This window comes from Belonocnema kinseyi, chromosome 4 (genome assembly GCF_010883055.1).
Source record: "Belonocnema kinseyi isolate 2016_QV_RU_SX_M_011 chromosome 4, B_treatae_v1, whole genome shotgun sequence".
Taxonomy (NCBI): Eukaryota; Metazoa; Arthropoda; class Insecta; order Hymenoptera; family Cynipidae; genus Belonocnema; species Belonocnema kinseyi.
In genome coordinates, this window is record NC_046660.1 from 96,513,197 (window position 1) to 96,538,663 (window position 25,467).

The 25,467-nt window shown below is 35.2% G+C and overlaps 1 protein-coding gene across 3 annotated transcripts in view; it reads right to left on the minus strand.

The window, feature by feature from the left end:
• The window catches only part of LOC117171284, a 202,979-nt gene that overhangs the window by 71,234 nt on the left and 106,278 nt on the right, over window positions 1-25,467 (minus strand). The window contains exon 4 of one of the 3 annotated variants that reach the window (XM_033358432.1): window positions 15,734-15,779. The exons of the other annotated variants lie outside the window; for them this stretch is intronic. The gene's annotated coding sequence lies outside the window, so the exon portion shown is untranslated. The remainder of the gene's footprint in view (window positions 1-15,733; window positions 15,780-25,467) is intronic. 3 annotated transcript variants of the gene reach the window in all.

Below are 25,467 nucleotides of genomic sequence, written 5' to 3' on the forward strand. Positions count from 1 at the left end.
AACGGTAAGAATCAATGGCAAAATGTTCGCGTGGTTGCGTATCGGTTTCATGCAAGAATTTCAGAAAAAGAAATGTGGAAAATGGCACTACATCATTACTAGCGTGGTCTCTGGAAATCTCTGCAGATGATAAATGCATTAGATAAACGATAATTAGGTTCCGTTTGTGGGCACATAGCAAACTGATGTTTGGCTGGAGGAGGATAGGAGCATCTGAGAAGCGAATCGCGGGAGGAAGTGAAAGAATTTAAGAATGGTAAAGAAGGAGGTGGTTTCTGAGGATGACTTGCAGGGGAGAAAGGGAAGAGAAGGAGTGGGAGTGGGGGAAACTGCGAATGAGAAAGATACACAATTGAAGAGAAGGGGGAAGTTCACGACCGCATGGAGGGAGACTTCTGGAACGATAACCTGTTCCTCTAACTTGTATTTAAATTAACAAAGCGTTCTATTGACAAGAGATGTGACGACCGGGAAATTTTGAACATTATTATTCAGGGTGGAAGATGAAGTCCAAATTTGAAGGGATAGCTTCCACATTTGGATTTTACCAGGAGCTACAAATCGAATAAAATTAAGGATAAAAGAGAAGGACAGTAAAAAGGATGAGGAGTATGATTCTTATTTGTACTTATTATTTCATAGACTCAAAACATTCTTTTGACAGGACTATGGAGGTTTCGGAGTTTATTGTTCATTAGGATAGATAATGAAAGTAAACCGTGAAAACCCAATTCGATAATTAGATTTCCAATGGATGCTACCAAATATAATAAGATCAGTGGTAAAAGAAACGGGAAGTAAAGAGGATAAGAAAGATTATTATGAGAATGATTTATCAAAGAAGTAAATCCACAATAGAAAAAATGTACTTGCTGGAAGAGATTTTCTGGGTACATAGCCTATTTTAATAACTTATTATAAATATATCACAATTTTAGGATAATTAAAAAATGACATCTTTAGAGTAGAAAATGAAGTTAATCTTAGTAAGGATAGCTCACATATTTGAATTCTAGCAGGAGAAAGGAAATAAATAAAAGTAAATGCACCTGTGAACAACGCGACTCAGGCAGGTATGCATCAGTGGCTTGGAGTATGTTCTTCGGGCTGTTTCGCGCGAACAGGATGCCTATACCCTGGCATCGCGTCACTACTGCAGCGTAACGGTTCCTATGTGTCCCATCGAGCTTAATCTTAAACGCGAATCTCGGTGCGCCACGCCACAAGATTTCGCTAGAAAACGGCTCTGGGTCCCGATTTAAGAGCGAACGATATCCATCCAGTTGACCAGCATCGTTTAATCGCTAATTGGGCTAGGTTCGCTGTACGCGTATAGGTACATTTAGAGGTGAAATGGCTACCGACTGCAGACTGCTGACTTCCAGTCGTGCGTAATATCAGATCTGTGATCCACTTAAAAGTATTTATGCCTCAGCACCGTCATGGCTTTTCCGCATAAGACTCGGCCCGGCGATCTCATTTGAATGTACCTATGTACCAAGGGAAATGGATACAGAGGGAGTTTATAGATCAGATTCTCGAAGAGAATTGCCCGAGCATGTCCAACCCATTCATTTGATCGTTTCAGAGAAGGTGAAGGTGAAGAGGACGCACTTTTACGTTATCGAACTCGAGTTCTTTCTCGAGTACCTTCAGAAATCACCTTTTCTTGAATGAAGTTAGTTTTCAGTTCAACAGGGAAGGCGTAAAAGACTTATAAAGTCAACAAACGCTGATTTATGGCGTAACGACTCCTGGTGTTCTCGATACACGCTCTCGGTCAAACGGAGTTACAAAGTTATGCAGAAGGTCATAAGAGAGCACTCGAAAGCCTGGGATTCCAGGGAACACGATCGGTTCGACGATCTCCTTGAATTTACGCGCCTTGGTCTAAAACGGTTTCACACTTACTTCCAACACACTTTAGATCACCAAGTCGTACCGTTTTACAGTTGGATCGAGGTTTATTTGCATCAGCCTGCTATACCTGTTTTTTAGACGAAAAAATGTATTGATACTCTAACGATTTCTGTTACACTCTTTTGTAATAAAAGGCGTGAGAATCGGGCCATGCAAACAATCTTTTCGAATTCTGTGTCACGGACAATCAGTGAATCTTGGAGAAAATTGAAAAGGAGTTTTTAAAGTAGATGGAGAAACTGCATTGCTGGAGTACTTTATGCATTAAATGGAATTTTATAAATGTAACTCAAATAAATTGCAGTAGAAAAAAGTTCACGAAACAGTCGAGTTTAATTTCTCATAAACCAATAAATGGTTATATTTTCCGACCCTTTTATTATAAATTCCTCTATATTAATTTGTGGAGCATATTTCATTGTGAAAGTACCTTTGTAATATACGGATGTTTATTTTAGTATTTTAATCAGGTATTAAACTGCATCGATCTCGACTTCGCATTTTTTATTACAGTGAAGCCACTAAAAATAACTTTAAAACTATGTAGAGCTTTCAAATTTCACCAATTTAAAGTTAAATATCCCTAAAAATGTTATTAGTTTAAATTGAAAACGTTTGAAATATCTAAATTTCATCAAAATACAATAGTCTGAAATTTGAGATATTCAAAATTAAGCCAATTTAAATATAAAACAGTTTTTTAATATGTGAAATTTTTTAACTTTAAAATTTAAAGAATTATAGAATTTTCATCGTGACTTATTCTAATTTACGATCTCAAAATTTGTCATCTTAAATTATTATTGTTCATAACTAAACATTGAAAATGTAACCCAACTTATTAACAGCGATCGAAATTTACAAATTAAAAAATTGAATTGTGAAAGATTTTAATTAATTATATTCAATATGTGCCACATCATATATGAAAGTGACTAGTATGTTCGCTGTAGAATTACGTATAGGAACATATAACCGTATAAATTCCGGAGATTTTTAGCCAAAGAATAGCCCTCTGGGTTGAAAAACGCGTCGCTAGGGCACTTTAAAAGTTGGAAATTCGAAAACCAAAGTCAACATGGTTGCTGTTGGTTGTCCAGTTGCTTCCGGGACATAAGTATTGTGTTAATAGATTCAGCAGAGGTTCTAAATAGTATCACACTCCACCAATGAGAATTTAAGTATTGCTATTTTAAGACAAATTACTAAATCGATCTGGTATTACTTATGACTGAAGCTTATGACGAAATTACTACGACTAAAGCCATGATCTTTGCAGGCAGAACATGCGTTAGTGCAACGATCAGGAAAATGGTAAAGTCCGATAACCTGGAAACTGGTTTATGCGTAGCAGCATTCTGCCCTCAAGTTGGGAAGGTATGAAAAGCTGCTATAGTTTTATGCTTTCTCCTCCAGTCGTCAAATATATGGTTACTGTTGGAAGAAGCACCTATATTTCGCTAACTATACCCAGAGACACATCTCAAGTCGATGAGACCCTCAAGGGGCCAGGTGTTCAAGTGTTCCAGGGTGCTCGCTGTGGCGTTCGCCCTCACGTTTTTATAGGCAGTGCAAGCTGTCGCTCATACCGATAGATCTGCCTCAGGATTTCAGACAAGGAAGAAAAGAGGTAGAAAGAGTAGTCTAAGAGAAAAGGAGAGATGTCGGGACGCCAAAGTAATGTGGTAATTAAACTTTGGCCACATTATACCGAGCCTCTCTCTCGCACAGTGTCGTCAAGAGATTGATGGGAGACCAGTATCGTATCCACCCTCTCTTTTTCTCTCCCTCTTTGCTTGTATCCACGTCGGCTTATTTCCAGTAGCGTAATTAGAAAACATACTTGGAGTGTACTCGCTTCAAGATGACGGAACAAATATTAACTTCTCTTCAAAGCACCAAAGTCGTACCCATGCATGCTTCGTGTAGTCTCTCGTATGTCCCTTCAAGTTCAAGACTCGTCTGTAGAAAATTTCGTGTTTTCATTTATATTTAATGACATGAAAGCCAAGCATGTGTATTCAATAAGGTTTTTCTAAGTGCTCTTACAATGTTGAGCTCTAGTGCACGTGTATTAAATTGGTTGAACTTCCATATAAGCTCAGTGTTACCAAAAGGTGAACAACAAACTCTAAGTCAATGTGCAATCTGCCTAATAGGTAAGCTTGATCAGAAGGGGGAACAAACAGCTCTAATGGAATTTATTGTTGTCTCTTTGAAAGTTTATGACTGCTGGTCTTGATTCTGATAGCTTCCAAATCCAGAGAGCGAAAGCTCATGGAAGATTCAGAACTGGATGGAGAACCAAGTAAGTTGCTTGCAGACTCTGGTTATTGCGATTTGTTACCCTGATTGTCCTCTTTATGTTTCGCCTTTATCGGTTGAAAAGTGAACAGATTCCAGTAGTACCTACCGCGTTTATTCCTTTCGTCGCTGGCTAAAACATTACCAGAGTCCTAATAAACCTGGATCTCGTTCTCTTCCTCAACCCAAGAGACTGGTTTTATCGCAAACGATACAGAAAAGGTGGCGTGTCGCGGTCTCGGTTGACTTCAATCGCGATTAAAGATCTTGTCACGGAGTGGCATTACGGGCCCGTACGACGCCCTACCTCTGATGCTATTTGCATAGAAGTTTCTACCAGGGAGGAGAGGATGCTTCGCCTAATAACTCCTTTATTTTTTGCAGTCAGGCGCCCCCGCTAACGCTTCCGATATCTGAATCACGTACCAACATGGAGGATAACTCTTCTTCGATACCTCCTGCTATATCTCTACCTTATAAAACTAGCCCGACAGACTATTGACTAGTGCACTCATTGCTGGACTGGAACCATCGGATGTATTTCTGTGCATGCACTTTAGTATGCATATGGAAACGTATCTATATTTACATATGTGTAAGACGAACGTGCGCGTACCTGCCACGATCATGCTTCTTGTGAAGCCCGTTATCGAATCTTCTATGGAAATAGCTAGTGCGCGTAGCAAGGTAATGCGACGCAGCACGATTCTGAATCAGAAAAGCATCATGCAGTATCCTTCCATGTTGGAAAATCGCATCTTCTTGTATCAGTTGAATATATTAATATCCTCGTTAAACGCACCGCTGCGCGCTGATCGCTTATCTATCCGTATCAAAGGGGTAGAACAAATAATTGAACATAATAAACCAACTTTTGTTGGACAGGAGGACGGATAAAATAACTTGATAATAATTCTTTGAATAATGTAACCTTCTAATTCTGATTATCTTTCTCAATGGCCGATTGTAATTAAGACTTTCAAGCAGAAAAAAAACGTGTAAAATACTTTCAGGGAAATAATTTTTTGATTTATTAAAGAATATGTCAAGTACTGATGATAGAATTGTAACTTTTTTCTATGAAAATAAAAACTGAATGTGATTGTTTTGGTTTATAGGAGTAATAGAAGAACGTAAATAAACTGATCACTCTTTTATTTATCGATTTCTTGAAATATTGCTTAAAGAAATCGAAGGTGATCTCACCATTGTATTCATATCACTGAAATCAGTTTCACTACTAAGTAGTAAACTCGGCCAGTCGATTCAACCAGATAAGGTAGCTGAACCAGATAAGGCTCGTGGTAACGACAGATCTAGAATGCGCGCATCTTCGAGGAACAGAAAGGCAGAATCTAAACGTTCACTCACAAGGTCCAGGAACACCTGTAGGTTTACCAGTTACAAGTAGGTAACACGAATTCACACTTGTGCTACCTGACTTATTATAAACATTAATTTAAAAATTATGTAGCCTGAAGCTTGATATTTTTTGTGACTTTCAAAATGTTCCGTTTATTTGCGACTTAGCATGTTTTCATCACCTCTCAATCTCAGTGATAAAGGTTCCGCCAACTGAGTCGTGTAAGTCTCATCGGATGGTGTCAACTTCGTTCTACCTGCTTCTTCATCATTTATAGCTTTCAGCTTATAGTGTCAAGATTATTTTGTGCACATCTCCTTCCAGATTTATTATAAAGATCCAAAGCTTCTCGAAGAATACGTTTCTTTTTACTTTAGCTCTTTTTCTACACTACTTTCAGTTTTGATTAATTAAATCTTAAGATCATCAGTGAGCCAGCTTTTTGTATCTGAATTAGTACAGATGCCTTCAATGGAGAATTGAAATATTCTGCAATGTTGCAAAATATATCTGAATTCAAAAAAAGATTTAAAAAAAAAGTTTTTACTTCTTAATAAATCCTTGTACCCCCTAGCCATGGCAAATATTCTTCTTGAGTATTTCAGAATTTTCTAAAATTTTCTTAAATATTCTAGAGTGCTCTGGAATTTTATAGACATTCTTTTATTTCTCAAAAATTATCTATACATGCTGGACTTTATAAAGTAATATATTATTCATTTGAATATTCTAGATTGTTTTGTAGATTTAAAAAAAAGTATTTATCTACATCTAAAATCGTGTGTAGATTCTAGAATTCTCTTAACTTGTTTTATCAGTGGGTGGTCAATACAATACTATAAAAATTTAGAATAGTCTGGAGTGTTCCACGAAATTCCAGACTCATCAAGAAAATTTTATATATATAATATAATTTGACTTAATCTGAAATTTTCTAAACTTCTGCAGAATTTTTAAAATGATTCTGCGTATGTTCATGACACATGTTCTTCTTTATTTTTAAGATATTAAAATTCTAATGAAATAATTCTAATAAAGGTAAAATTCACATAATCAATTTCTAAATTGCAAATTGAGAGTAAGAGCAATTTGCTAGAAGATAACTGTAGAAGTGCATTTATGCAATTTTCCTTTATCTGTACATTCACTTAAGTTCCCGTCTACTAATTTTCCATTCCACGAAGGAAAATGCTCATATTTTGAAGCTCTATGCATGCGCATAATATTTAAACACTCTTGGAGAAGGTAATCCTTGAAGATTGTGAAGTAATGTCTTTGAAATCAAAATAATTACAGAGTTATTTACCCGAGGAAACTGAGAGTTTCGCAGCAGTTAGAGCCGTCTTCACTCATCTTTTTACTTCCTAGTTCCCTCCTCTGTTTTGATTTTCTTCCTTTCCCTGTCGTTCTGAAAGGTTCGTTGTCTGACATGAGTTTACTGCGAGCATTGTATGTTCTGACGAGAGTAACAGTTGCTGTAGCAATGAAATTCTATCGCTTAACGATCGTTATAGTTTGAGGTGGTGCCGACACTAGATTTATTAGTAATCACTGACGATACCTTGCATGCACCGAGTTTTAATGGGCCGTACGTCAGTCGCCGTGACTTCGATCGCCCTAATGATGTCTATCTTGGTCGATCGGATCACTAAAGTTTCAATCGCTCAGCTTCTCGAATTACACAGGCGTTGTTTTGAACCAGGGAGAAAAATCTTGATATACTTGTAGGCAGTATGACTATGCACATTAATGCCTAGTTAATCGTTGCCTCGAAAGGTGACCATAAACTCACTTTATGTGTTTTACCACGTATTCGGTTCTGTACTAAATACTTGGCTCAGTTCTTTTTTCCCGCGCTCTTCATAAATTGACCTGTGCTATAAAACTCGTTTCTATAATCATGGCAGAGTCAGAAAAGTAGTAAGCGAGGTTTGGTCATAAATAGAAACTTTACACTTTTTTAGTATTCTATTGAAAATTTTATTTCTCTTTAGTATACTAGGTCAATTTCTGTACATTTTAGGAAACTTGTTCTGATGCAATCATGTGGTCAAAAGTTAAACGTGAATCACATGACTCTTACAGTCATGGTTGCAATCCTGGTTTCATTCAACTGAAATATTTACTCATTTGCGATATTCATCTAGATTTTGCACCAATTGCTATTGTATCGGTGGTAGTTTTTCTGTATATTTTTATTTGTTTGCCACAATTTTCGTAGATCAATTTAGCTGATTGGCTTTGGTTACATGCAAACACGTTTTCATAAATCAAGTTTAATTGTTCACACTCATCTTCATGAGCTTTTAGCTGCTGAATTTTCATTCTTATATTTCCATAAAGTTTAACAATTAAATTCGTGAACTAGACGTGGACATTACCTTATTAAATGACACAAAAAAGCCATAATAAAACGTACAATTATTCTTGTTAGAATTTTCACATTTGATAAGGATGATTTTAAATGTGTTGTGTACTCTATGGGCATATTTTGTTGGATTTAAACTTTCTCTCTCGGCATATTTGACACCTTTCAGGAAAACTACTGAAGTACTCAAGTAACCGAAATAACATTCTATCTAAAATTTTTCGTAATTCATTATAAATCCTTTGGAATTCCGAAGAATTCAAGAGCAAATTTGGGCATCCTCGTCTTCTTTTCCATAGCCCGGGCAGGGGCGAGGGGGCTGTTATGGAGATGAAATATGACGCCCACCTGTCACAAAGGTCAGCCTTTATTTTTTTATTCTGTCATACTTTACTAGATATGAATTTTTTAAATGTTTGAAATTAACCTAGAGTTTTTCTGAATTCTCTGTAAATTCTTTGAAATTTTTCAGAATCCCGCTGAGTAGGATATCACGCTGACGGTAAACAATGCCGAAAAAGAAAATTAAAATACAGCATATGGGTCTGTAAGGCAATACTCGACTTATTTTTAAAACATTTTTCGATCTTTTTAAAAGGGAAGTGTAAAAATTGCCTCGAATTCTGAGGTTTCGCAGAACCTTGCATTACAACAGAGATAAAATAAAAGTTCTTCTTAAAGGAAAAGCTTCTTTCGCTAAAGAAAACGTTCAAGAATATTATTTGAGTGCATAATTTATTAACTTTTTCCGACAACTGCCCCCCCCCCACCCTAGCCGTGAACTCTGTGAATTTTACTCGCTAAGCGCGAGAAGAATTTCACCCTCTAGTAGCGAGACGCGCGGACTTTCGGCTCGAATAAACAAGGACTCTTCAAGTTTGCCCTTCTTCAGCTAATATTGAAAGCAAAAGAAAATGTGCCGAGGGAAGAGAAAGATGCAGGGCTTTCTGTTGAAATCGCGTTTTAAATATCTTGGCGAACTTCCTTCCTTGGGTAGGTACATATTTTGATGGAACAGGTTGTCGGAAATAAAACCAGCTCTAGCGCTGTCGAACTCATGCATAAAGATTGCACTTTCGCATAGTCGCTAGACGGAGGCGCTCAAGACTTTAGCGGAATAGACGTACTCCTCTGCTTTACCGATTAAACTCTTCGAGTTCACATCGTCAAGAGAGTTGAGCTGAGGCTTAGATTACCGCACTTATAGTCAGGCTTTCGCACTGTCTTTGAATTATACTGCATACCCAGCTTTTCACCTGATTCTCTCTCTTCATTTCCAGATTTAAAACTCGTGTATAATTAATCAACTAGAGAGATTTCTGAATAACGGAACATTATTCTTAGTTAACTTTAGAAAAGAGGACTCCATAAACAAAAAAATTAATTTGAGTTGGTTTAGGATTGACATACTTGTTAATTGCTTTGTTTTTATAAAAAAATTTAAAAATTAAAAATTGTATTTTTCTTAAAAGATCTCATTTCTAAACTTCTTCCTTCAAAATAGGAAACTTTAAGATTAAAAAATCTGAAGAATTTTTAAATTGTACTATGCAATATGTGAGAGACTGATTATTATGCAATATCACGAATTAGAAGCCTTTGAAATTGGACACGTATAGCTCACATGTTGTTACTGACAATATGTGAGTTATTTTTAAAGACTGCTATCAAAAGAAAGTCACTGAAGTACTTACGGGCAATTCCATGTCAGTGATATTAAGGTGTATTTTTTAAAAATAGTTCGTAATAGGACGCAATTGAAAAATATATATTTCCATCGAAAATTGTTCGTTTATTGTTGACACTGTTTTTCCTATCGCATGCATCGTTGGGGCATACATTTTTAATTATTTCTCGAAAAATAAGAGAGATCCAAATTTTGATATTTATTGGTCTTGTAGAGGACATTGTAAAATATTTATATAAAAACATGAAAAAAACAAAGTGTTTTCTCTCTCTCTCTCTCTCTATCGGAAATTTAGTTAAAATATTAGTTTCTGAAAAATCCAAGAAGTTTTTGAAATTTGTTTTTCAACAAATATTATTTCAAAACTACGTCCTTTATCGAATAAACGAAAGAAACGCCTTAATATCATTAAAATCACTAAATTTACCCGTGCAGAAATTACCCAACTTATTCCCGAGTTCGGATCTGGGCCCGATCGGATTTTCCACAAATGGCCGCAAGGGGGCAGGTGGTGTGGCTCGCGTCAGAACCACGTAGGGTCGGGTTAGGTTAGATAAGATTATGTCAAATTTTCTGTTATCGTTGTGATAGTGTTTTTCTTTTATCGAACTTGAAATGCCAAAACCATAAAGTAGACTACGAGTTCAGAATCACATAATTATTAGTGAGATTTCTTATATCCGCGATAAAGGCAAAGGTAAGCTTTAATTCTCTAGAATAAACATCACAATTAATTTTTAGTTTCTGAAGATTTCCAGTAATGTATTCGAGAAACCTTCGACATTTTGAGCGCATTTACTATTTATCTGATTAAACAAAGTGTTTTCCAGCTTTTTAGAATTTTATATTTTGTTGCTGATATTGTGAAAATAGAGATTACCTTATACCGAATCTATGAATTTCTGGATTAGTAACATTATAGATTAATTGCTTTTTATATTTTCTCGAACATAACCTCACTTTTTAAATCTCATTCCACGTGTCCCAAGTGTATTAGTCAAACAAAAATCATTCGAAAAGAATTTTAAGAAGATTAAAAAATATTTATAATTAAAATTCATTTGTATGTATGTGTAATAGCTCTAAATTTGAACATTGTTTGTCAAAGCATTATAGTTTTCTTCGATATGGAAACTCTTGTCGATAAATTCAAGCAATATAGACAGATAATGTAATCTAGAGGATTGAAAATGAGATATAATGTATAATGATATACAATATAGAATATTGAAAAATTAAAGTTTTGTACAATAAACATTATTTTAGGATTTTTCTTTCAAAACCTTAGAGAACGGATAGTAGAATTTTCATTAAAAGTACTCAAAATAGCTTAAATTCTTCTGAGATGATTTAACCTGGAATTGTTCATACCAGATATTGATTGAAATCCTGAAATTTAAAACATTGTGTAAATCTATAGTGTGAGTAATTTTAGGAGGTCTATCAAGCTAACACCTCCACAAGCGAAATTCCCAAATTTCTTTATGTCAGAATTTGGGGCTTTTTTGAGCCTTTTGTGGGCTATATTGCCGATTTTTGGGCTCCGCTACTTTTTGTGAAAATTCCAATTTTTAGTGGAGGTGCTGACTTGAATCAAGCCAGCACCTCCACTTTTAGAAAATTGAATGAAAAAAAAAAATCAAACACGTCAGAATTTTGGGCTTTTTTTGGGCTCTTAAGCGCACCAACAACCAATTTCCAAAATCCACCCCTACAAAATATAAAATCACCCCCTATGTAAAAAATCAAATTCGGAAAAAACAAAGAACACCAGAATTTTGGGTTTATTTTGGGCTCTAAAATTCATGAAACAAAATAAAAAAACTACCCCTATTTTCAAAAAACCACCCCTTTGCAAAAAATAAAATTTGAAAAATCCAAAATGCACTAGATTTTTGGCTCATTTTAGAGTCTCAAATGAACTTAACATTATATCATAAAAGCCACCCCTGTGTAAAAAAACGTCAACCTAATAATGAAAACTTAAACCTTGATAATGGCATTTTTGAACAGCCCAGAAATCAGAGACTCCATTTGAACCGTAAAATTCGAAAAATATCAGAGAATATAGTAACACTTTAATATTCCGAAAAAGATTGGTTTGTACAAAATTATGTTTGATTGTTACAAAGGGACTGTTCTTTAACGTCAAGTTTTGGGGACCAAAAATCGGAGTAGGTATTTTTAAGAAGTCCAATAATCATAAACTCTAATGACACTGGAAAATTCTCAAAAATATTAATTTTTGACAAAGTCATATATACATGGTAGATAAGGGTTGATTTTATAAGTTAAGGGTTAAAGCCCAAAAATCGGAGTGGATATTTTCGAAAAGCCCAAAAATCAGAGACTCTACTGACACTAGAAAATTCTCAAAAATACCAGCACTGATTTTATGGCATTAACCCTTAGCGTATAAAATTCACCCTTCTCTACCACGTATATATGACTTTGTCCAAAAATAATACTTTTGAGAATTTTCTAGTTTCAGTAGAGTCTCTGATTTTTGAGCTACTCGAAAATGCCCACTCTGATTTTTGGGCTTCAACCCTTAACGTATAAAATCAACCCTTCTCTACCACGTATATATGACTTTGTCAAAATGTAATGTTTTTGAGAATTTTCTAGTGTTAAAGTAGTCTCTGATTTTTGGGCTTCTCGAAAATATCTACTCCGATTTTTGGGCTTCAACCCTTAACTTATAAAATCAACCCTTCTCTACCATGTATACATGACTTTGTCAAGAAATAATATTTTTGAGAATTTTCTAGTGTCAATGTATTCTTTGAGTTTTGGGCTCCTCGCAAATGCCCACTCTGATTTTTGGGCTTCAACCCTTAACGTATAAAATCAAACCTTCTCTACCACGTATATATGACTTTGTCAAAAAATAATATGTTTGAGAATTTTCTAGTGTCAATGTAGTCTCTGATTTTTGGGTTCCTCCAAAATATCCACTTTGATTTTTGGGCTTCAACCCTTAACGTATTAAATCAACCCTTCTCTGCCACGTATATATGACTTTGTCAAAAAATAATATTTTTGAGAATTTTATAATGTTAAAGTGGTCTCTGATTTTTGGGCTCCTCGAAAATATCCACTCCGATTTTTGGGCTTCAACCCTTAACTTATAAAATCAACCCTTCTCTACCATGTATATATGAATTTGTCAAAAATTAATATTTTTGAGAATTTTCCAGTGTCAGTAGAGTTTATGAATATTGGGCTTTTTAAACATACCTACTCCGATTTTGGGCCCCCAACACTTGACGTTAAAAAACAGTCCCTTTTTAACAATCAAACATAATTTTGTGCAAACCAATCTTTTCCGGAATATTACAGTGTTACTATAGTCTCTAATATTTTTCGAATTTTACGGTTCAAATGGAGTCTCCGATTTTTGAGCTGTTCAAAAAAGCCAACATCAAGGTTTAAGTTTTTATTATTAGGTTGACGTTTTTTTACACAGGGGTGGTTTTTCTAATATAATGTTAAGTGCATTTGAGACTCTAAAATGAGCCAAAAATCTAGTGCATTTCGAATTTTTCAAATTTTATTTTTTGCAGGGGGGTGGTTTTTTGAAAATGCGGTAGTTTTTTGTTTTTTTCCATGCCTTTTAGGGCCCAAAATAAGCCACTAATTCTGGTGTTCTTTGTTTTTTCCGAATTTGATATTTTAAATGGGGGTGGTTTTATATTTTGTAGGGCTGTTTTTTGGAAATTGGTTGTTGGTGCGTTTAAAAGCCCCAAAAAAAGCCCGAAATTCTGACGTGTTTGATTTTTTTCTTTCAATTTTCGTATAGTGGAGGTGCTCGCTTGATTCAAGTCAGCACCTCCACTCGAAATTTGAATTTTCACAAAAAGTAGCGGAGCCCAAAAATCGGCAATATAGCCCAAAAAAGGCCCAAAAATGCCCGAAATTCTGACATAAAGAAATTTGGGAATTTAGTTTGCGGAGGTGCTAGCTTGATAGACCTAATTTTACGCTATATTAAAATAATATGATAACGTCTAATGCTGGGAATATATTGTGATTTATCTGGTAGCAAAATAAAATGAGGACTTTTCTCTGAGTGTATATCATTCGATCATGCTGCATTGAACAAGAAACGCTTCCGGAATATAAGATGAAATTTATATTTTCTCCGTGGTACATCATAATGTGGGTGCGCACTGCGCACAGCAGATTATATGAGCCTCATCTATATACTGATTTGCAATCACGTACCGATCGTTATCTAAGAAGTTAGAACGCACACACGAGTCCTCTTAAATCAACTAGTTGCAAACAGTTGCAATCGACGCGATCAAACTCAGATGCTCGCGATTACTGATATTAGTGAGCAACTACTAATTAGGCCTTGCTGCGCTTTCTGGTGACTCAGCAATATTTTTTCATAGCATAGATCGGTCTCTATTCAGAATCAGAATTAGTGTCAGCTTTATATGCCCCCGAACCGTTGAATCGTTAGTGGTAGGTGACATAATAGTTTTAATTATCCAAGGCAAGCTCTACCACCTTTGTCTTATCAAGTCAAGCCGGAAGTGCAAATCCCCAAGAGGCTAGTATATAGTGCGGGTGGCAACCCAACATGTTGCGAGATTCTAGCCACCTCTCCTCATTGCTAATAATAATTATTTTCCCATATGCTGGCCGCTTGGTAATATAACGAACTAACCAGTAGCTGGCGGCTACTGTCCTCCGTGATTTATAACTATTTCAGATCCGACTCTCATTCAAGATTCGCTTCCGTCTTGGTCAAGGTGAACCTTCGAGTTGCATGGACCGCTATTTCGCGCAACTTGCGGCATAGCAAACATTATTCTCAATCGCGTTCTCACACTCAGAATTAAAATAGCACTGCGCCTTGATAAAACAGTATCAGCGAACTTAAAGTTTATTTTATTTTATGCTCGGGTTAAATATTTTAAGCAGTCCATTGGCCACTGTAAGCATCGAAATGCGCGAAACTGTCATACTAGGCAACCCACCTGAACAAGCGCGCAAATTGGACTTAGCCTCACCAACATTCTATAATATCTCTTAGATTACCTCGATTTACTTAGATTTCTTAGATTATTAATACCTCTTACTTCTCCTTTCTCTTTTTCTTTACTCTTTGACTCTTTTTCCCTTGCTTAAATAATTCTTTTCCTGTTTTATCTCTGACATGCTCGATGAATCACCAATTTCTCCAGAGAATCGCTTTAAGAGCCTTAAATGAAACGAGCACGCTTGATCAGTAAATTTGATTTTATAGTGCTTATAAAAACAAATAATATCCATTGAGCCGCTCATAAAATGAAGAAGATACACTTTTTATTAATTTATTACAAATTTTTTTGAATAGTTATTTTGCAAAAGGGCTTATCACAGGTTTATAGAACGAGTTAAAGGACCCCGCACCAAATGTACAGTAAAATGGCCATCGGTGAAAAATTCTAAAAAAATTTTTTATTGTTTTTTCGAACCTGCAAAGCAATAATTCGAAGGAAAAAAGTAAGAAAAATGGACAGTTTTTTTACAAAAAATTGTCAAAGTTTCAATGTTTACATGTATTTTAATAGAAAAATGCTGATTTTCGGGAAAAGTTTTTTTTCTCCTAAACTAATAGTTGAATTTGATTCAAGCTTGCACATTTTTACTATCATTCCTACCAAAACAAAAGGTTCATATCCAAGATCTAGAAAGATAAGCGGTTTATGGGGTATACACCATGATATAAGGGTGTTTTCATATCTTAATCACAACACTTCCTCTACTTATCTGAAAGTTATTTCATACCCTAGCAATTGAATGAAAAATACCTAGTGATTTTCGTTACTAAGAAATGATAATTTCCATACTTGGGTGATTGAGATATGAAAACACCCTTATATCATGGTGTATACCCCATAAACCGTTTATCTTTCTAGATCTTGGATATGAACCTTTTGTTTTAGTAGGAAAAAAAACTTTTTACGAAAATCAGCATTTTTTTTCTAGGTTCGAAAATAAAAAAAAAAAATTTTTTAGAATTTTTCACCGGAGCCCATTTTACTGTACATTTGGTGCGGCGTCCTTTGTATGTATTAATTAAACTTTTACTTACTGCTCTAAGGTACGACAATACAGGACTTTGCAGATTGGAAACTTACCTGAAAAATGAAAAAATCATAATTAGCATTATCAGAAATTAAGAGAGTATTAACACTGTACTTTAATGTTAAATAGAAACCAAAACGAAAAATAGACTGTTACAACTTTTTAACTGTTTCTACTTGATAGAACTGTATTTATGTAAATTAACTTTTAACTAGAGCAATAGAGAAATTTTAACAGTCCTGGGAGTAACTAGTTAAAGATAACTAAGTTATGGAAAAATTAGAAGTAACTCAGGTTCAATCAATAATTTGTGCCGCATTACGCAACTTAATCCAATTGTAATCCAATTGCAATTTTACAGCAATTTATAGTTTGAAGCCTTGAACTTTTCATCTTAAAAACTAGGGAAAATTTTTCAAATATTCATGAATTCTGCACTGAATTTCAGTTTCAATCTCTTTCTTAATTAGATTTTCGTGATTTCCTTGATATTTCTCAGACACAAAATAAAAAATTTTTGTATTAGAACGGTTTCTAAATTGTATTCAGATTTTCATTTCTAATTATACTTATTTATCTAGAAAAATTATCTCTCTTATTTTATTCCGTTTCATTTCATCATTTTTTACAGTAGAAAAATGAACAGATGCAAAGCTACAGAAGACTTTTCAATAATTGACACTGATATGTCAGTAACTATTTCTGCTGCCAAATCAATGAAACGTGACGATGTATTTTTATGCTGTGCTTACCCATATGGGTATAAAAATATCCATAAGTTTCATTTTCAAGGTCAGACCTCAAAAAACCACATTTTTAAAGGGAAAAATTTGAAGTGTTCTTATTTTTTTAAACCTAGTATAAGAGTTGATAACACCAATAATGAAACACGCTTCAGTAGTGCTCCTACCCTACCAGTAACCGTCTGGTAATACTAAATTTAAAAAAATGTGAAACGAGTCTGCTATGTGAAGCATCTTAACAAATACAGTTATGTATCTTTTTAAAAAATTGTGGTTGATAATATTATAAAAATTCCATGGGTCTATTGATTTCGCATACTCACTTTTCAGTAAACATTTAATAGTTTCCACAAAACTTGCAATAAGTTTTGAATAGGTAAATGAGAAGATGTAAAATGTTAATAATGCACATAAGTAGAATTCATCGATTTCTATCTTGATTAAGAATATGACCATTAAAATATCGGTATATATCATTTTATAGATCAAAACTCTCTCTATGGGAAATCGATTGTATCTGTGCAACAAAATTTCAACTTTATCTTCGTGTCGCTTCGTATTCACGAAGCAAGCGAGTCATATTCCCATTTCTGTTTTTTGCAAGAAAATTCGGAAAATAAGAGACGTTGTAGAAGTAGCACCGGAAAGGATTACTGGATTTTATGTGAAGGCTGATAAAAGTTTGAGGGGTCTTCGTATATGGGACGTTAGCGGAAAAAAATTAAATTTAATGAATTTTCACAAGGTAAAAATTCGATATGCCTTATTTAAATTATTATTTTTTAAGTTTATATAGCATTCAAAATCAATTGTTTAAAAACATACAAACTTATGATTAGTTTAACAATAAAAGAAGCAAAAGTTAATTTAAAGAAAATTAAATAATTCAACTTGAAATTTTCTTTGACGATACGATTATAAATTTAGAATGATTATATTTGTTTATCACCGTACAAACTACTACATTTTCAATACAATTATATTAATAGTTAGCCTTGATCGAGCTGGAGTAGGGGTTCATCTTACGAAAAATTAATTAACTAGAACTTTTTTGATGATCTGGTAAGTCTTCTAAGAAATTTGAATTTTGGTATTTAATCTAGAATAGCATACCATCTTTAAACTTCAAATAACTCATTTATTTAAGCAACTTCCCCGCTCTCAATCTGCAAGAATATGTTCACCCCATATTTACTGTGTTATAAAATTTGTAGAAGTTTTGTACTTGAACTGATCCCTTTAAAGGTAGGTGAAGTTGATTGCAGCTGCTAGCAGATCAGTTTGTATTTATATAAATATTGCACTCTTGGCTTGAACGGTAATAAGATTTCAAGAACTAGTACTCGCAGAGGAACCATTAGGATTTACGACTCGTGATCATAGGAAAATGTGGATCGTCGATCATGATGGCTCATCCGTGGGCTGGCGGTATTGGTCGATAACTCGGTATGCAGACACGATTTGTTATCAGCTTCGGGGTTAACTGTTTCCCAGAGGTGCAAGTATTTTTCTTGGTTTCTCTTTCCTGCAACTTCGTCGCAATAACGCCATAACGATCGGTCAACGAAGCACAAGCGAGATTAGTCATCTAAAGATGCTTAGTAGTTATCCTTCATTAGCGCAGGAATCACGTAAGACCGGCTAATTACTGTAAGCCGAGGTCGAGAACGATACGCACAATATTCGCGCGAAGAGCTCGTTAATCTTACGTCGCTCCTTAAATGTTTTAATTGAGTAAAAACGATAACGAAGCGCTAGTTTTCAAACGTCCACTCGCACCAGGCGAATCGAGCCTTTGGCTACGCCTTTTCTTACTTTAATATGTATATGCCGCACTGAAGAAGTGACCTGGAATGCTGTTCGCCCTTTTCAATTGTGAGACACGCTGCCCTTCACAAATAACAGCCACGTAGTAAACTTTCATTCTAGTTCCAATTGAAGGTACGCAAAAAACATTGGAATGGTTAGAGAAATTATTACATTCCATAAACCAACCTTTTTCATGCAAAAGTAATTTGAAATGCTCTAACAAGGTATGCGATTATCATATTAGGTATGCAATTAACATTAAATAATATTTATATAGAGTAATTTGTAACACGATATTAGTTGGAATGTGGTATTTGCTTATATTATTTAAGAGAGAACAAATAAAATATGTACTCTGCTTGACGTTTGCTTTCATTTAATTGCATTCGAGCTCATCCTATCTCTATAGTGAATGCAATATACGCCAAGATATTGAAAGTTATGTAGCACCCGTTTGCTAACGCTTCTTACAATTTGATTAAGTTTTAATTTAAAGTCAATACCCATTGAAGTATATGGTTTTTCCCACACTTAATAAAGACATAAATAGTTTAAATTGTACATTCGATATCTTATAATACTATATTAAATCGTCAAGTTTAATTATGTAAATCAGAATTAATTGAAAGTGGGTTTAACTAGCAACAGTAAAAAGACAAGTTGATATTTTATTATGATAAAGAGGAGTTAAACGTGTCACATGTATATTCATACGTATCTAGTAGGTTAATATTTGCTGTTCATTTAAACCTTTGATCATTCAGTATATTCAGTATATGTATATACCTGCCACCCCATGGAAAAGCAGAATTTAAATATCAATGAAATAACTTTGTGCAGATACCAAGTGGCACGTGGGTAAACTTACGAGCTCTTCTGCTGGTATTGGAGTAGTTTATAAAGTTGCGTCGTTATTAGATGGGAGGCAGGGCAGACGCGAAAATATAATTTCCGGTCTGAGAACTCGTCGTGATCTGTCTCTATTACTCTCTGTAGATCGTTGGCGAGAAACCGTATACCGGTATACACACATGCATATCGATTCAAGTTGCAAGTTCATTCGGAATAGTCTGTTTTATCCTAAGGTAAAATTATTCATCCATATTAAGTTAGATACCGAAGTTCCGTATTGATATATTACAATAAACTTTTAGAACAAAGTCAAAATTCATTCGAAATTGCATCTTGCTAGACCAGAAAAGTAAAAGTTGGAAAAATTAGCTTGAAGAGTTGTAACGTTATTAATTAATAGGGTAAAATTCCAAATACATTTTTAATAATTCATTTAAATTCGGACTTGTATATGAGTAGTTTATGTATGAACGTTTGAAAATCTATATTTAATCATTTGAGTGACACAATTTAGAAACCCTACAATTTTGAATCATTTACTTAAAAATGGTGAAATTATTCTGAAATGGTGAAATAACCTGAGAATACATAAATTCCTGGCCTAAACAAAATCCCAATCTTTTTCTGTGTTTTCCGGTTCCGCGGACCTCTGACCTCCCCAGAATAAAAAAAATCTGTGTAAGAAATAATTATACTAAAATCAATTATTTTTCTCATTATTCATGTAGTATTATAGTTTTATATACTTTCAGAGGATATGTCTGTGTCGAAGTACAAAAAAATTAACAAATCTAAAAGTTATTTTATTTTTGACGCTTTGGTATCTATTTCTGAGGAATGACTTTGTAATATTTTTCCTATTCAAGTTAATAATTATTTTCACAACTCTTTGCCATTTTGTGCTTTTCGTCAGCAAATCTTTAACTAAATATCCAATCCTGATCGAATGCTTGTTCGACGATACAATTTATACGAATCTTCGTCTCTTATTTGCGGTCCGTCTGCAGCTCGCATCGGCTTCATCCCTCTTCTTTTGAAAGAAAGGAGGATAGACTGTTGCATTTTGTACGCCAAAGGACTGAGTCGTTGCTGATTTTAAGAGCGGGTCGTTTCCGAGCACGTAGAAATGTCATTTAGAACGAAGGTAGGGTCATTTATCTGAGGCTGTGCTGCTGACCTTTCCAGAATCTTCGAATAGACCGGGATGACGACGGCATTAGGAATAATAAAAATGAATAAATCTAATTCAGATCTATTTCCACTTAAACCTTTAAATGGATATATCTCTAGTTTTCTCCATAGATATAAATTAAACTCGTCTAAAATATCAGAACATTTTAAATCCTCTTTGCAAAAAAAAATGTTTCCAAGTCTTTGGAACCGGATTGGCGTCTTACTATTTTAAAGCACGTGTATTCAACATTGAAAAATTGCCGAGTGGCGTGAACTTCTGCTTGCTGAATTGATAAACTACACTGACAATTTTCGCAATGTTCAAAAGCTTATAGTGGTTTTTCAAGTAAATGATGGCACCCACGGACGAAAGAACGATTTCTTTTCCGCGGCATCGGTCAACGTCAGGCGGCAATGTCGCAGAAATTTAACCCACGAGAAATGGGCAACTTGCAATGGAGGTATGCCGTACACAGAACCCTCGATTTGTATTCTTGTCACGTGACGTGGCATTCTATGTGAAAGCGATCGTTTCTTTCCCAGCGACCCTTTGTCTCGTTTCGATACGGTAATTTTAGTCGTAAGCACAGAGGGGTTGTAACATGTGGTATAGGCCTCTGTGCTTGCAATAAGTTAGAGCTTTTTGGACAATATCATTTCTCGATTGAAAAGAAGTGCAAAAACTCGGCCTTCTGCTTATCTCCACCACTCTCAGTGGTTTCGCTTCTAACTCCGTATCAGCAAGTTCCCTGTAAATCCTTTTCTTTTGGTAGGTCGTGATCCACGTCCGCAAACATTAATTGCTCCTTATTATAGAAGGAAACTGAATTGACCTACGTATCTGTTCTGGGCTAATAAATTGCGTTGAATAAATGTCCTTATTATCACGTCGGGCTGCAAGCCCAATGCTGGAAAGCATACTAGTCGAAATCCCGAGAAATCCAATGAAATAGAGGTGCCATTAACGGCCCGTTAGAATCTAGTAAACGTTAATTGAATGTGCTAATTCACTCTCGAATCTCCCTTTAGCGCATTTAAAAGCAATTGCAAAATACACATTGCTGCATGCATATATCAACATTTCTATATCATTATTTTGTCGTAGGAGTTAGAAATTGATAATGGAAATGGATGTCTTCGATGCTTCCGCAATCTGCGATTGATCTACATACTACAAGATATCCCGATATCCATTTTTGCCTGCTCTTGCATTCGACAATTTATAAGGTGTCTAGTTGAGGACTGAAATAGTGCATTAGATAGTGTAACATCGTACTTTATAAGAGTGATGCCAATGGAAAGATCCAGTATCGAATCCTTTTATCCGTTAGTCGTGACACGCGGAATATTTAACTTGGAAATCTCGGTTGTATTCTATTAAAATCATCATTATGGCCCGAAGTTATTCTATTTCAGTCATGAATGTTGTCGTTGAGGTCTTAATCGAGTATAACATGCTCGTATAGCTGATAAAGTACGCCGTAAGAGCTCTCGTCGCCTCCATTAAGAGTAGAACAGATTTTTAGTGTCATAGAACCAGATAAGAGATAGCGATCGAACCGTTACTATTCCGCCCGGAAAATTCGAGCACGACGTACCGACCAGTTTCTTGGATATCTTTTCATGCGCCAACCGGTACCCATGTAGGTCGCATTGAAACACTTTAGCATTCCTATTGCCATTGCATTGACATTGCATGGGTATAAAGGTTAATAATAGTCGCAGAGCCCCCAATACGTCATTGTATGTTGTGTAGACGAGTTATTTGTAACGTGTAAACTGGAATGTGCTTAATGACGCGGGGCCAGATTGGTCACTGGTGACCGTTAGGGATTCTTCTAAAAATTCGAGTTTGACGCGATATTAACAGGTTTCTTCGGTAACGGGCACGGAACGGTACTCAGGCTATGCAGATCTAAGTCACTTGAAAAATGTCGAGGTTCCGTGAGTCTCTTTAAATATGTCAGATAGGTGAGAACAAGTGCATTTCCTCTCGTACTGTATTTGCAGTACACACCCTCTGAAGTGTTACATGTAACTCAAGGACCTGTTGAAGTCCACTGTTATCTGGTGAAGTTAGCCTGCCCAACTAGAAACAAGATCACGAAGACGTCGTGGAACACCAGATCGCGATTGGATCCTTATGGATACCGCGAAGACTACCTTTTCTTCTTCCTCTTTTGCTTCTCGCTCTTTCAGCTCTGCTCGTTTTAAACCTTTAGTACTCTTTGTCGTTGAATTTAGATCGGAGCCACGGATTGCTACTCTTTGGTCGGTAGGTTGTAAACTCGTGCCGGATCGTGTTCGGTGTTATTCGCCATATCTATGCACGTACAAGAAGCCCCAGGTCACGCGCTTCTCGTGCGTGCCTTGGGCACTTGCTTTACTTACTTGATGGTGCAAACTCCATTTTATACATTCAAAGATAAAACCTTTCTATTTTTTGTCGATAATCGCTATAGCGAAAAGTGATGTTAAGCTTTTCGCAAAGTTGAATAAGATTTGTTTAACGTACAATATTTTCGCTCAGCTATAAACCCACTCTAGCTTAAAATAACCAATTGGTGAGATGTTAATTGCACGGTGAAATTCGAAACGGATTTAATCGAAAAACTTTTTTGCAGTTCGTACTAAGCTGCTGCGTCTGACAGCGCGCAAATAGTGTCGACGAAAATTAATGGATTAACCGCGTACACACGTTCCTACGTGTGCCGGGACGTCTATTTGTTCGGTATCGATTCACATGGAGTGACCACGTATCCTTTAAATTTAAATTTATTTTTTTAAAATGTAATTTAGCACATTAAAATAAACGGGATTTAAAACCTGCTGAAACTTTTCTGATTAAATTCTATTGATATACATATTAGCTTTGAGAACTAGTAACAATTTGAAGAAAATGATAAGACATGACCCCAGAATTACCTTTTCGCGGACAATAGCTTTGAATAATAAAGTAGCACCGTAACCCCGATCCATAGCTATCGGTTGAGTTCTTATGAATCTACTACAATGTATAGATTGGGTCACGTGCTCGTTTTTGTCCTCGCTCTTTCTATTCATGAATATCCCACATAAGACCACATTTAGTGCACTACCGCTGTTCCAAAGCATACATTTTTTTGTTTGGTCTGACCTCCAAAATATCGCACGAAACTAGTTCAAATTTCACAAGGTAAAAAACAGAAGAAGAGGTTGAAACGGAATGAGTTTGACAAATGTCGTTTGCTAACACGCGCGGAACAAAAACTGTATATTGCTTTTCTCTGTTTCCCCTGAAACAGCTCTCGTTTCCGATGAACCGTTTGCCAATTTAGAGCCTAATAATCGACATGTGTGTTGTGAGTGCAACGGTGTACGCCAATCGAATAAAACGACAAAGTTGAATGTGGCGTTACTGGGGTCACAGTACTGTCTTTCTCTTTTTATGTTATTCTTTTTTACTCTCCTTTATTCTGTTGTTCCATTTCTGTCAAAAAATATATATCAATTTTATATACTTGAAGAGAAGCATAGAAAAATGTATAAATATGATTGTTCTAATTACAGTTTCTGATAATTTTAAAGATACAATAATACATTTTTACAGCCAGTCACTAGGATAGTAAGGATTTCAATGTCTTTAAGTGAAACGCAAAGTGCTTACCCCGTAGACTTAGACTGCATAAGAATACGGAAATTTGCATAAACAGTATAAAAGTGTGCTAAATAATTCTTTATCACACTGCCGTAATAAATGCAATTTTAGATACTGCTAACGATACCTAAAATAGGACTTCTTACCATAGGCCGTAACATTTTTATTGAGGAGATTTAGGGTATTCAAGGTACTTAGGGTACTTAGAGTACTTAGGGTATTTTACTATCGACTTCTTTCATACCCCACGCACATTACCAGATTAGACTGTATGGAACCTATTTGCACTTATGATTGGCTGGTGTGATTAAAATAGTGTGTGACACTGGGTCTGTAAGTGAAATGAATTTTTAGTGCAATCATATTGCGTGTTAGATCAGCCATCGATATGTCTATTCCAGCCATACAGATTGCTGATCTAACCTGGAATATAACTGTATCAGCAATTCATTTCTTTCAGTATGGACGATTCTTTTGCTAAAAATATCGCGCAATACACTTGCGCACAGGTTCATGCTGCAAGTTTCACACTCTTCAACAATCGCCTATTTTGGGCTGTTGCATCACAAATAGCTGTAATATTCTGATTTCTTTCTATTATCATACTTATTTCACATACATTCGGTCTAGGAGGATTTTTTCCCCACTTTTTCTGTGAATTTTCTTGTTAAAATTGAAATGATAAATTATTCTTTAGCTGAGACTGGTTGAATAGGTTCTAAAATCGATGAAATTGAGTTAAGTAGGTTTATCCGCTAATAAAAATCCTGGAATTCTATTCTCATACAGCACCAATATGGAAGTATCTCAGTTGTTCCAGTCTCACTTCCAGATACAATAGATCTAGTTGGAGTACTAGAAATGACCTAAGTCCTCTCGATATCCTATTGATATGTGCTTATATAACGGGTCTGGCATTTCTCTGCAAATCGAAGTGGCGCAGAGCAACAGATTGTGCTCGTAGGGGTAAGCCGCTTTCACCTAAGTCCATTCTCGCTCTCGCTCTTCATCCACCGATTGCTATTCGTGTATAATATTATTCAAGATACTCTCAACACGCAAAATTTACTCACACAGAAATAACGGAGGTATATTATTATTGGCTACTGTTGCAGATATCGTAATATCGACTGATTCTGTTTTCCACAAAGTTTACAGATAATTTCTATACATAGTTCTTCTTAAATACGTAAATCTAAGGTTTATTATAACTAAAATACCTATAGTGCATTATTAATTATATGTAATCGAATAACAAGTATCATTTTTTTATTCTAAATGTCGAAAATTTAAAATTGACCAGTTCTCAAACTAGAAATTAAGCTTTTCAACTTTAAAGATTTTAAATTACTCGAAGCGAATTTTCTGCAGAAGTGTATCATTTTTATAACTTTATTTTTAAATTTTCAAGATTTTTGTCTCCTTAACTTCACGTTGTTCACATTTGGAAACCTATATTCTAAAAGTCCTTATTTGAGATTCTGAAAGTTTTGAATTGTTCATTTTTTAAAAGAGCAAGTCACGAAA